Source organism: Salmo salar, chromosome 09 (genome assembly GCF_965601325.2).
Source record: "Salmo salar chromosome 09, fSalSal1, whole genome shotgun sequence".
NCBI classification, from domain to species: Eukaryota; Metazoa; Chordata; class Actinopteri; order Salmoniformes; family Salmonidae; genus Salmo; species Salmo salar.
Genome location: NC_138299.1, coordinates 39020899 through 39033184, shown reverse-complemented (window position 1 = coordinate 39033184; position 12286 = coordinate 39020899).

The window sequence follows — 12286 nt, the reverse complement described above, 5'->3', positions numbered from 1 at the left end:
GTTTATTTGAACAGTGAGAGACAGAAAACAACATAAAAATCCTGAAAAATGCATGTCAAAAATGTTATAAATTGATTTGCATTTTAATGAGGGAAATAAGGATTTGACCCCTCTGCAAAACATGACTTAGTACTTGGTGGCAAAACCATTGTTGGCAATCACAGAGGTCAGACGTTTCTTGTAGTTGGTCACCAGGTTTGCACACATCTCAGGAGGGATTTTGTCCCACTCCTCTTTGCAGATCTTCTCCAAGTCATTAAGGGTTCGAGGCTGACGTTTGGCAACTCGAACCTTCAGCTCCCTCCACAGATTTTCTATGGGATTAAGGTCTGGAGACTGGCTAGGCCACTCCAGGACCTTAATGTGCTTTTTCTTAAGCCACTCCTTTGTTGCCTTGGCCGTGTGTTTTGGGTCATTGTCATGCTGGAATACCCATCCACGACCCATTTTCAATGCCCTGGCTGAGGGAAGGAGGTTCTCACCCAAGATTTGACGGTACATGGCCCCGTCCATCGTCCCTTTGATGCGGTGAAGTTGTCCTGTCCCCTTAGCAGAAAAACACCCCCAACGCATAATGTTTCCACCTCCATGTTTGACGGTGGGGATGGTGTTCTTGGGGTCATAGGCAGCATTCCTCCTCCTCCAAACACGGAGATTGACAATTCTTTTGTGTTTCTTAAATTTGCGAATAATCGCACCAACTGTTGTCACCTTCTCACCAAGCTGTTTGGCGATGGTCTTGTAGCTCATTCTAGCCTTGTGTAGGACTACAATCTTGTCCCTGACATCCTTGGAGAGCTCTTTGGTCTTGGCCATGGTGGATAGTTTGGAATCTGATTGATTGATTGCTTCTGTGGACAGGTGTCTTTTATACAGGTAACAAGGAGCACTCAATCTCAGCAAGTTACCTGTATAAAAGACACCTGGGAGCCAGAAATCTTTCTGATTGAAAGGGGGTCAAATACTTATTTCCCTCATTAAAATGCAAATCAATTTATAACATTTTTGACATGCGTTTTTTTCTGGATTTTTTTGTTGTTATTCTGTCTCTCACTGTTCAAATAAACCTACCATTAAAATTATAGACTGATCATTTCTTTGTCAGTGGGCAAACATACAAAATCAGCAGGGGATCAAATACTTTTTTCCCTCACTGTATTTAAGTGTCATACACCTACTACTAAACATAGTACCAATTTCCTTGTACTCAAAACATGTTTTTTGTTTTTTACAAATTCTACAAATATACAATAATCGTACAGCCACAAACAGTACATTTCTCCTTCTCCTCCAGTCATTGTGAACAAACGGTGCAATCTCAAACACTGAAACAAAAGTTACACCTCTGCTTGTCCCTTAACCAGAATACTTTAGGGTTAGCACCAGAAATGAACAAAAAAAGAACGCCTCAGATCGCCATACAGAGGGCAATAATATGCTAGATCACACAGTAGGCAAATTATTACCTCTTCAGGCACTCTGTTAAATGTACCTGTATCTGTAGCCAGAGGGAGGGTGACGGATCTGAGTTGTGCACAAACTGACCCATGTGCTTTTTGTTAGGTTCAGTTTGTTAGGTAAATCCATCTAGTACCAGGTCGGACCCCCCTTCACCTCCAGAACAGCCTGAAGGGTTGCACCTGGCCAGCAACAATGTTCAGATATGCTGTGGCGTTCAATCATTGCTCAATTTTTATCAAGTGTCCTAACGTGTGCCAGAAAAACATTTCCCACACCAGAAGGCTACACCACCGCCACGGATCCATGGACTCCTGCTGGATTCATTACGGTTTACGCCAAACCCTGACTCTGCCATCAGCATGACGCAACAGGAACCTGGATTCGTCGGACCAGGAGATATTTTTCCACTCAGCCTGTCTAAAAATACAACACCGCCCATTTAAGACAAAAAAATCTCTTTACCTGACTAACTTTTCAAAGATGTCTAGAAATGTTTGTTTTGTGCTCTTGTAGGAAGCACTCACTCCCCTACTGCTGACTACAAATTATTTATAACATGGGGCTAATAACTCACTAACTAGCAAAGGATATGAACAAAATGTGCATTCGTGGCTACATGCAGCTCTCGCTTTGATCTCAAAACAAAAAGGGAAAGGGGGATACCTTGGTTGCGGTCCAAACACTTAAAAGACACACTCTCGTCTCATGCCCCGACACAATCTTTTTTATTTCACCTTTATTTAACCAGGTAGGCCAGTTGAGAACAAGTTCTTTACAACTGCAACCTGCCCAAGATAAAGCAAAGCAGTGCAACACAAACAACACAGAGTTACACATGTAATAAACAAACGTACAGTCATAAACAATAGAAATGTCTATATACAGTGTGTGCAAATGAAGTAAGATTAGGGAGGTAAGGCAATAAATAGGCCATAGTGGCGAAATAATTACAATTTAGCAATTAAACACTGGAGTGATAGATGTGCAGAAGATGAATGTGCATGTAGAGATAATGGGGTGCAAAGGAGAAGAAGAAAAACAATATGGGGATGAGATAGTTGGGTGGGCTATTTACAGATGGGCTGTGTACAGGTGCAATTGTCACGGGCGTCATAATGAGTAGACCAAGGTGCAGCGTGGAATATGTTCATCTTGTAGTTTTAATGAAAGAAGAATGAACACTTACAAATTAAACCAAAAAATGACAGCAGACAGTTCCGTCAGGTACTTTACAACTAAACGGAAAATAACTACCCACAAAACACAAAGGAAAAACAGGCTGCCTAAGTATGGCTTCCAATCAGAGACAACGATAGACACCTGCCTCTGATTGGAAACCATACCCGGCCAAAACATAGAAAACAAAACATAGAATGCCCACCCACCTATCACACCCTGGCCTAGCTAAACAGAGAAAACACAGCTCTCCTAGGTCAGCGCGTGACAGCAATGATCTGTAAGCTGCTCTCACAGCTGATGCTTAAAGTTAGTGAGGGAGATATGAGTCTCCAGCTTCAGTGATTTTTGCAATTCGTTCCAGTCATTGGCAGCAGAGAACTGGAAGGAAAAGTGGCCAAAGAAGAGTTGCTTTGGGGCTGATCAGTGAAATATACCTGCTGGAGCGCGTGTTACGGGTGGGTGCTGCTATGGTGACAAGTGAGCTGAGATAAGGCGGGGCTTTACCTAGCAAAGACTTATTGATGACCTGGAGCCAGTGGGTTTGGCGATAAATATGAAGCGAGGGCCAGCCGACAAGAGCATACAGGTCGCAGTGGTGGGTAGTATATGAGGCTTTGGTGACAAAACGGATGGCACTGTGATAGACTGCATCCAATTTGCTGAGTAGAGTGTTGGAGGCTAATTTGTATCGCCGAAGTCAAGGATCGGTAGGATAGTCAGTTTTACGAGGGTATGTTTGGCAGCATGAGTGAAGGATGCTTTGTTGTGAAATAGGAAGCTGATTCTAGATTTAATTTAGGATTGGAGATGCTTAATGTGAGTCTGGAAGGAGAGTTTACAGTCTAACCAGACACCTAGGTATTTGTAGTTGTCCACATATTCTAAGTCAGAACCGTCCAGAGTAGTGATGCTAGTCGGGCAGGCAGGTATGGGCAGCGATCGGTTAAAGAGCATGCATTTAGTTTTACGTGCATTTAAGAGCAGTTGGAGGCCACAGAAGGAGAGTTGTATGGCATTGAAGCTTTTCTGGAGGTTAGTTAACACAGTGTCCAAAGAAGGGACAGAAGTATACAGAATGTTGTTGTCTGCATAGTGGTGGATCAGAGAATCACCAGCAGCAAGAGCGACATCATTGATGTATACAGAGAAAAGAGTCGGCCCGAGAATTGAACCCTCTGGCACCCCCATAGAGACTGCCAGAGGTCCGTACAACAGGCCCTCCAATTTAACACACTGAACTCTGTCTGAGAAGTAGTTGGTGAACCAGACGAGTCAGTCATTTGAGAAACCAAGGCTGTTGAGTCTGCCGATAAGAATGTGGTGATTGACAGAGTCGAAAGCCTTGGCCAGGTCGATGAATACGGCTGCACAGTATTGTCTTTTATCGATGGCGGTTATGATACTGTTTAGGACCTTGAGCATGGCTGAGGTGCACCCATGACCAGCTCGGAAACCAGATTGCATAGTGGAGAAGGCACGGTGGGATTCGAAATGGTCAGTGATCTGTTTGTTAATTAACTTGGCTTTCAAAGACTTTAGAAAGGCAGGGCAGGATGGATATAGGTCTATAACTGTTTGGGTCTAGAGAGTCTCCCCCTCTTCCTCGGCAGCTTTCCAATCTTTGGGGATCTCAGGCGATATGAAAGAGATGTTGAACAGGCTAGTAATAGGGGTTTCAACAATTATGGCAGATAATGTTAGAAAGAGAGGGTACAGATTGTCTAGTCCAGCTGATTTGTAAGGGTCCAGAATTTGCAGCTCTCAGAACATCAGCGATCTGGATTTGGGTGAAGGAGAAATGGGGGAGGCCTGGGCAAGTGAGGGGTGCAGAGCTGTTGACCGGGGTAGGGGTAGCCAGGTGTAAAGCATGCTTATTGAAATCCTCGATTATCATAGATTTATCGGTGGTGACAGTGTTTCCTAGCCTCAGTGCAGTGGGCAGCTGGGAGGAGGTGCTCTTATACGCCATGGACTTTACAGTGTCCCAGAACTTTTTGGAGTGTGTGCTACAGGATGCAAATTTCTGTTTGAAAAAGCTAGCCTTGCTTTCCTAACTGCTTGTGTATATTGGTTCCTAACTTCCCTGAAAAGTTGCATATCGCGGGGCTATTCGATGCTAATGCAGTATGCCACAGGATGTTTTTGTGCTGGTCAAGGGCAGTCAGGTCTGGAGTGAACCAAGGGCTATATCTGTTCTTAGTGCTACATTTTTTGAATGGGGCATGCTTATTTAAGATGGTGAGGAAAGCACTTTTAAATAATAACCAGGCATCCTCTACTGATGGAATGAGGTCAATATCCTTCCAGAATACCCGGGCCAGATCGATTAGAAAGGCCTGCTCGCAGAAGTGTTTTAGGGATCGTTTGACAGTGTTGAGGGGTGGTCGTTTGACCGCGGACCCATTACAGACGCAGGCAATGAGGCAGTGATCGCTGAGATCCTGGTTGAAGACAGTAGAAGTGTATTTGGAGGGCAGGTTGGTCAGGATGATATCTATAAGGGTGCCCGAGTTTATGGATTTAGGGTTGTACCTGGTAGGTTCCATGATAATTTGTGTGAGATTGAGGGCATCCAGTTTAGATTGTAGGACGGCCGGGGTGTTAGCATATCCCAGTTTAGGTTGCCTAACAGTACAAACTCTGAAGATAAACGGGGGGCGATTAATTAACATATGGTGTCCAGGGGCTGAGGGGGGTCTATAACAAGTGGCAACAGTGAGAGACTTATTTCTGGAAAGGTGGATTTTTAAAAGTAGAAGCTCGAACTGTTTGGGCACAGACCTGGATAGCATGACAGAAGTCTGCAGGCTGTCTCTGCAGTAGATTGCAACTCCACCCCTTTTGGCAGTTCTATCTTGGTGGAAAATATTGTAGTTGGGGATGGTGCTGGATGATGGTTGACGGAGTGTGTTGAAGCAGTGAAAAAAACAAACTTAGGGAGGAGGATTCTGATGTTAACATGCATGAAACCAAGGCTTTTACGGTAACAGAAGTCAACAAATGATAGCGCCTGGGGAATAGGAGTGGAACTGGGGGCTACAGGGCCTGGGTTAACCTCTACATCACCAGAGGAACAGAGGAGGAGTAGGATAAGGGTATGGTTAAAGGCTATAAGAACTGGTCGTCTAGTGTGTTGGGGACAGAGAATAAAAGGAGCAGGTTTCTGGGCGTGGTAGAATAGATTCAAGGCAAAATGTACAGACAAGGGTATGGTAGAATGTGAGTACAGTGGAGAAAAACCTATGCGTTGGGTGACGATGAGAGAGGTTTCGTCTCTGGAGGCATCAGTTAACCTAGGTGAGGTCTCCGCATGTGTGTGGGGTGGGACAAAAGAGATATCTAAGGCATTTTGTGTGGGACTGAGGGCTCTACAGTGAAATGAAACAAAAACTAGCCAAGACAGCAGTAGACAAGGCATATTGGCATTTGAGAGAGGCATAAAGCAATCACAGGTGTTGATCAGGAGAGCTAAGACAACAACGGGTAAATGGCGATGAATGGGCAGGGCGGGTCAGTTAGGTACATACAGGACCTGAGTTCGAGGCTGGGGGTGGCAGGTAAACAAAATGAGGTACCGTGTTATTGAAACAGTCCAGGGGGCATCAGCTGTGTAGCCGAGTGATCATAGGGTCAAAAGATCAGCAATAGGTGAGTCAGGGTGCTGTTCGGTAGTCACTACTACGCTAGGCGAGCAGGGGACACAACGTTCAGAAAAGCTAGCGGGCCGGGGCTAGTAGATGGTTCTTCGGCGACATCGTAACAACATCGCCTGTTGAGACCACATCGGGCGATCACGTCAGCAGTCCAGTTGTGATGGATCGGCGGGGCTCCGTGTCGACAATAAAGGGTCCAGGCCAATTGGCAAAGGAGGTGTTATAGCCCTAGAATTAGCTGGTATATGGGTCTAGCTTGAGGCTAGCTCAAGGCTAGCTGGTGCTTGCTTTGGGACAGAGGCGTTAACTAACAGTAGCCACTCGTTTGCAGCTAGCTAGCTGCGATGATCCAGAGTAATGATCCGGTGTAATGATCCAGAGCAGCAGGAATCCGGTGATATGGTAGAGAGAAGCAGTCCGATATGCTCTGGGTTGATATCGCACTGTGCAGACTGGCAGGTCATTGTCCGAGCTAAGGCTGGCTGATGCTGGGGGAAAAAAGGCGAGGTCCGCTAGCCATGGCTAACAAAGACTAGCAGCTGGTTAGCTGGCTAGCTCCTGATTGAAGTTCCGGTTATAAGGAATAAAAATAGCAGATCCGTACCACATTGGGTGAGGCGGGTTGCAGGAAAGTATATTTAGTTCATAGATAGAAAGAGAGATTAAGATATATACGAAAAGACAGGCTATTTACATGGGATAAGACAAAGCTGGTGGTCCAGATGAAAAGCCAAGCAAGAGAAGTTTGCAACGTAAGGCCCTCAGCCCTCGTTTTTAGTCGGCTTTGCGAGTGTATAATTATCTTCACTCCGGGGCCTGAAACTCCTCATAATTAAAATCATAACGATTGTACATCCGCTAAGAAAAGTCAGTGAAAACTTAAAAACAACATCAATGGAGAAGTCAACATACAAGTGTAAGTCAAAACGAATGCAAATAAGTTAGACATTGTGCTACTTATGCACATGATGGCACAAACCCATCTCGTAAAAGTAAACAGGTTTTTGTTTGGTTAGCTTTTGGAAATTGTAGAAATAAAACATTTTCCTTCTTCAGAAGTTCCAGCTAGGTAGGCTAATGTTAGTTAGATCATTAATTTGCTAGCTATCATACAGTAGGCGTATATTAATAATTATATATTTAAGTAGACATGCAATCATAATTGACTGTAGTGCATATAAAGCACCCACAAGTTACCGGAGGCTGAAAACAATCATCACCGGATGAACGAGTGACGAATTTCCGGCCAAGGGTGGTCTATTTAAAAATGATTCCTGCAGCCCTCGCCCCTTGCCCTGCAAGTGTATACTCATCACACGTCATGAAACGCCATCAGAAGTGTCCACTTAAGTTGAGGGGATAGGGTGTGTCTTTTAAGTGTTTGGACCATAGCCTCGTCAGTTGTACAACTGAATGCCTTCAACTGAAATGTGTCTTCCGCATTTAACCCAACCCCTCTGAATCAGAGAGGTGCCTTTAATCGACATCCACGTCTTCTGCCCCTGAGCAAGACAATTAACCCACTGTTCTCCTTGCGCCAGAAGACATGGATGTCGATTAAGGCAGCCCTCCGCACCTCTCTGATTCCGAGGGGTTGGGTTAAATGCGGAAGCGCATCTACTCACGACCGCTAATGCTGTAAACACAGCCCAGTGTAAAGTAAATGGCACAGATCCATATATGGCAATGGTCTATTTGCATATAGGCTTGCTGCAGCTCTGATTGTTTATGCTGCACCAGTCTGTGTAGAGTACGGGCTGAGTAGTTTGTGTCAATGCAATAGAATCCTTCTCCGATGCGTTCTGCCTACAACCAAATCTGTTGCATAGTTTGTTTTGTTTCGGTATGTTGTATTGAAAGTGGCTAATGTTGAGTTTCACAATTGGCAGAGTAAAGAAAAACGTTGCTAGTGTTAACAGGGAAAACTCTAGAACAGTGGTCACCAACCTTTTCTGAGTCAAGATCTCTAAGTCAAAATGCAAGCCGAGATCTACCGCTCAGATTCTTTTCTTAACATGAGTTAAAAAACGTAAACCTATGCAACATTAACCAATTAAAACAGTACTGTAGCAATGAGGTTTGTGCAGTAAGCTATAGGTCCAATACATTACTACCGCATATTGGCTTTGCTTGAATTGCCCTGCCAATGCATTGTTGTTCGTGCCATAATTATTATTATTTTTTATCTAAATTTGATGCAGACTGTATGATCACACCGGTAATATATCAGTTATTGTATTACTCGTGAAGCACAGCTGAGTGAGCATACATTTACATAATTACATTTGTATTTTACTGGGCTGATGGTGCCTGTATCTGATGGTCAGTATCAGCGAAGGGAGAGAGCAGCAGACTGAGGGTCAGCCTCTCAACATCCCTCTGCTCTCCCTTTCCTCCACGGACCAAAAAGGGAGTCTTTCAGCTCATGGCGAAACTGGAGTCGCAACGCATTATTTCTGCCTTGTGTACAAATTACTGGTGTTACTCCTATGCACTAGCGGTTCTGGGGGGTGGGGTGCCAGTGCCCCTGTGACAACAATTTTGGACCCCTTTGTGGCCCCCCTAAATGTGGAGTATGAAATAACATTTTCTTGAGGGACGGCTTTAGGTGGAACACAACAGTATTGTACCACATGCATCTGCAAGTTTGCCTGCAATGCAGTGAAGAAAACGATATGACAACAATAACGTCTAATGTAACTGGCCCCTCTAACAGTATAACTGGCCCCAGCTTGGCCCCCCCAGTTGAAAATGTCTACAACCGCCACTGCTCTGATGAACAGAGAAAGTGAAATATTCCTCGAAATTCATAAAAAACAGCATCTCTTTTCAGTATTTGTTGACAGTCTGTCTCTAGTCGTGGTTTTAAACGTTTTCAAATCTCACAGTATGAACTTTACTGTAGCTTTCTACCTTACTGCAGACACCGTTATCTGTGCCATCCGATTGGCCAGCGGTAACTATATAATGCACTTGATTTGCTCTCTGGGCCCGCCCGGAAAACAGCGTTCGTGCCTTCAGACACATGAAATGGTTCAAAATAGCAACAATTCGCCTACCCCCGCGCAGAGCAGCTGAATTGGGTGCACCTACATACAACGGACCTAGACAAAAAATAGGAGCACAAGGCTTTATCGTTGGGTTTTTTACAGAAATGTTTGGCGATCTACTGGGAATGCCTTCGAGATCGACCAGTCGATCGCGATAGACGGATTGGTGACCACTGCTCTAGAAAGTTGAGTGAAGTTACAATCTCGTGCTTCTCTCAGTGGGCTGATATTTCTGCGCTGCAGCCCCGGGGGAGCCGCGCGGCAGCCTCGGTACCACTGCGCGCGGGTGCAGTTTAGAGGCAACATTGGCTGTGAGTAAGGTCCCAGTCTAACACTTTTTTTGTTTTTGTCGTTCTGTGTTGTGGCATATTTAAAATATAAATATTTTAGTTGTCTGCTGTGTGAACAGTTGAGGATATCAGGTGTTAAAAGCAGAGATACCTCATCCACTAATTATAATCACTTTACAAGAGAAAGCAGAGTTTAGCTGTTCATTTCATTTCACAGAGAAACTTGAATTACAACCTCATCTCTACAACTGTCAAAAACAGAACCCCTGTCTTTCTCCTTCACACAGACAAAGACATTAGGTGACCGCCAAGGCAACATTGATTTTTTTTTGGGGGGGGGGGGCTAGACCTCTGGAAGTAGTATATACATTTGAAGTCGGAAGTTTACATACACTTAGGTTGGAGTCATTAAAACTCGTTTTTCAACCACTCCACAAATGTCTTGTTAACAAACTATAGTTTTGCCAAGTCGGTCAGGACATCTACTTTGTGCATGACGCAAGTCATTTTTCCAACAATTGTTTACAGATTATTTCACTGTATCACAATTCTAGTGGGTCAGAAGTTCACATACACTAAGTTGACTGTGCCTTTAAACAGCTTGGAAAATTCCAGAAAATTATGTCATGGCTTTAGAAGCTTCTGATAGGCCAATTGACATAATTTGAGTCAATTGTAGGTGTACCTGTGGATACATTTCAAGGCCTACCTTCAAACTCAGTGCCTCTTTGCCTGACACCATGGGAAAATCAAAAGTAATCAGCCAAGAACTCAGAAAAACATTTGTAGACCTCCACAAGTCTGGTTCATCCTTGGGAGCAATTTCCAAATGTCTGAAGGTACCACGTTCATCTGTACAAACAATAGTACGGAGGTATAAACACCATGGGACCACGCAGCCATCATGCCGCTCAGGAAGGAGACGCGTTCTGTCTCCTAGAGATGAACGTACTTTGGTGCGAAAAGTTCAAATCAATCCCAGAACAGCAAGGACCTTGTGAAGATGCTGGAGGAAACAGGTACAAAATTATCTATATCCACAGTAAAACAAGTCCTATATCGACATAACCTGAAAGGCCGCTCAGCAAGGAAGAATCCACTGCTCCAAAACAGCCATAAAAAAGCCCGACTACGGTTTGCAACTGCACATGGGGACAAAGATCGTACTTTTTGGAGAAATGTCCTCTGGTCTGATGAAACAAAAATAGAACTGTTTGGCCATAATGAGCATTGTTATGTTTGGAGGGGGAGGCTAGCAAGCCGAAGAACACCATTCCAACCGTGAAGCATGGGGGTGGCAGCATCATGTTGTGGGGGTGCTTTGCTGCAGGAGGGACTGGTGCACTTCACAAAATAGATGGCATCATGAGGAAGGACAATTATGTGGATATATTGAAGCAACATCTCAAAACATCAGTCAGGAAGTTAAAGCTTGGTCGCAAATGGGTCTTCCAAATGGACAATGACCGCAAGCATACTTCCAAAGTTGTGGTAAAATGGCTTAAGGACAACAAAGTCAAGGTATTGGAGTGGCCATCACAAAGCCCTGAAATCAATCCTATAGAACATTTGTGTGCAGAACTGAAAAAGTGTGTGCGAGCAAGGAGGTCTACAAACCTGACTCAGTTACACCAGCTCTGTCAGGAGGAATGGGCCAAAATTCACCCAACTTTTTGTGGGAAGGATGTGGAAGGCTACCCGAAACATTTAACCCAAGTTGAACAATTTAAAGACAATGCTACCAAATACTAATTGAGTGTATGTAAACTTCTGACCCACTGGGAATGTGATGAAAGGAATAAAAGCTGAAATAAATCATTCTCTCTACTATTATTCTGACATTTCAAATTCTTAAAATAAAGTGGTGATCCTAACTGACCTAAAACAGGGAATTTTTGCAAGGATTATATGTCAGGAATTGTGAAAAACTGAGTTTAAATGTATTTGGCTAAGGTGTATGTAAACTTCCGACTTCAACTGTATTAAACTTTTGGCTCCTGAGTGGCACAGCGGTCTAAGGCACTGCATCTCAGTGCTAGAGGCTTAACTACAGACCCTGGTTTGATTCCAGGCTGTATCACAACCGGACGTGATTGGGAGTCCCATAGGGCGGCACACAACTGGCCCAGCGTTGTCCGGGTTAGGGTTTGGCTGGGGTAGGCCGTCATTGTAAATACATTTGTTCTTAACTTGCCTAGTTAAATAAAGGTTAAATAAAAAAATCAACTAAGACACAGGACTCGGCCTTAACATTGATTTGACTTCACCAGGTAAAAACAGCTCTTATAGAATTGACTCATACCCTGAACCTGACATAGAGCCTGGTCTCTAAAAAAGTCTGTCCTAAACAGAACCTGGGTGACCTGGAAGTGGTTTAGGAAAGAGAGGGCAGGGCAAAACCTCTAGCAGTCCTATTTCAGTTAACACAAGCATTGACATCACCACCACTAATAGCACCTCATATAGGGATGCGTCCCAAATGTCGTCATATTCCATTATAGTACACTACTTTTGACCAGAACCCTGTGATCCCTATATAGTGCACTACTTTTGACCAGAGCCATGGTCAAAACAAGTGCACTATATAGGGTTTAGGATGCCATTTGGGACGCTATCTAGAAGTTCCAGAACAGTAATCCCAGACAAGGCGAAA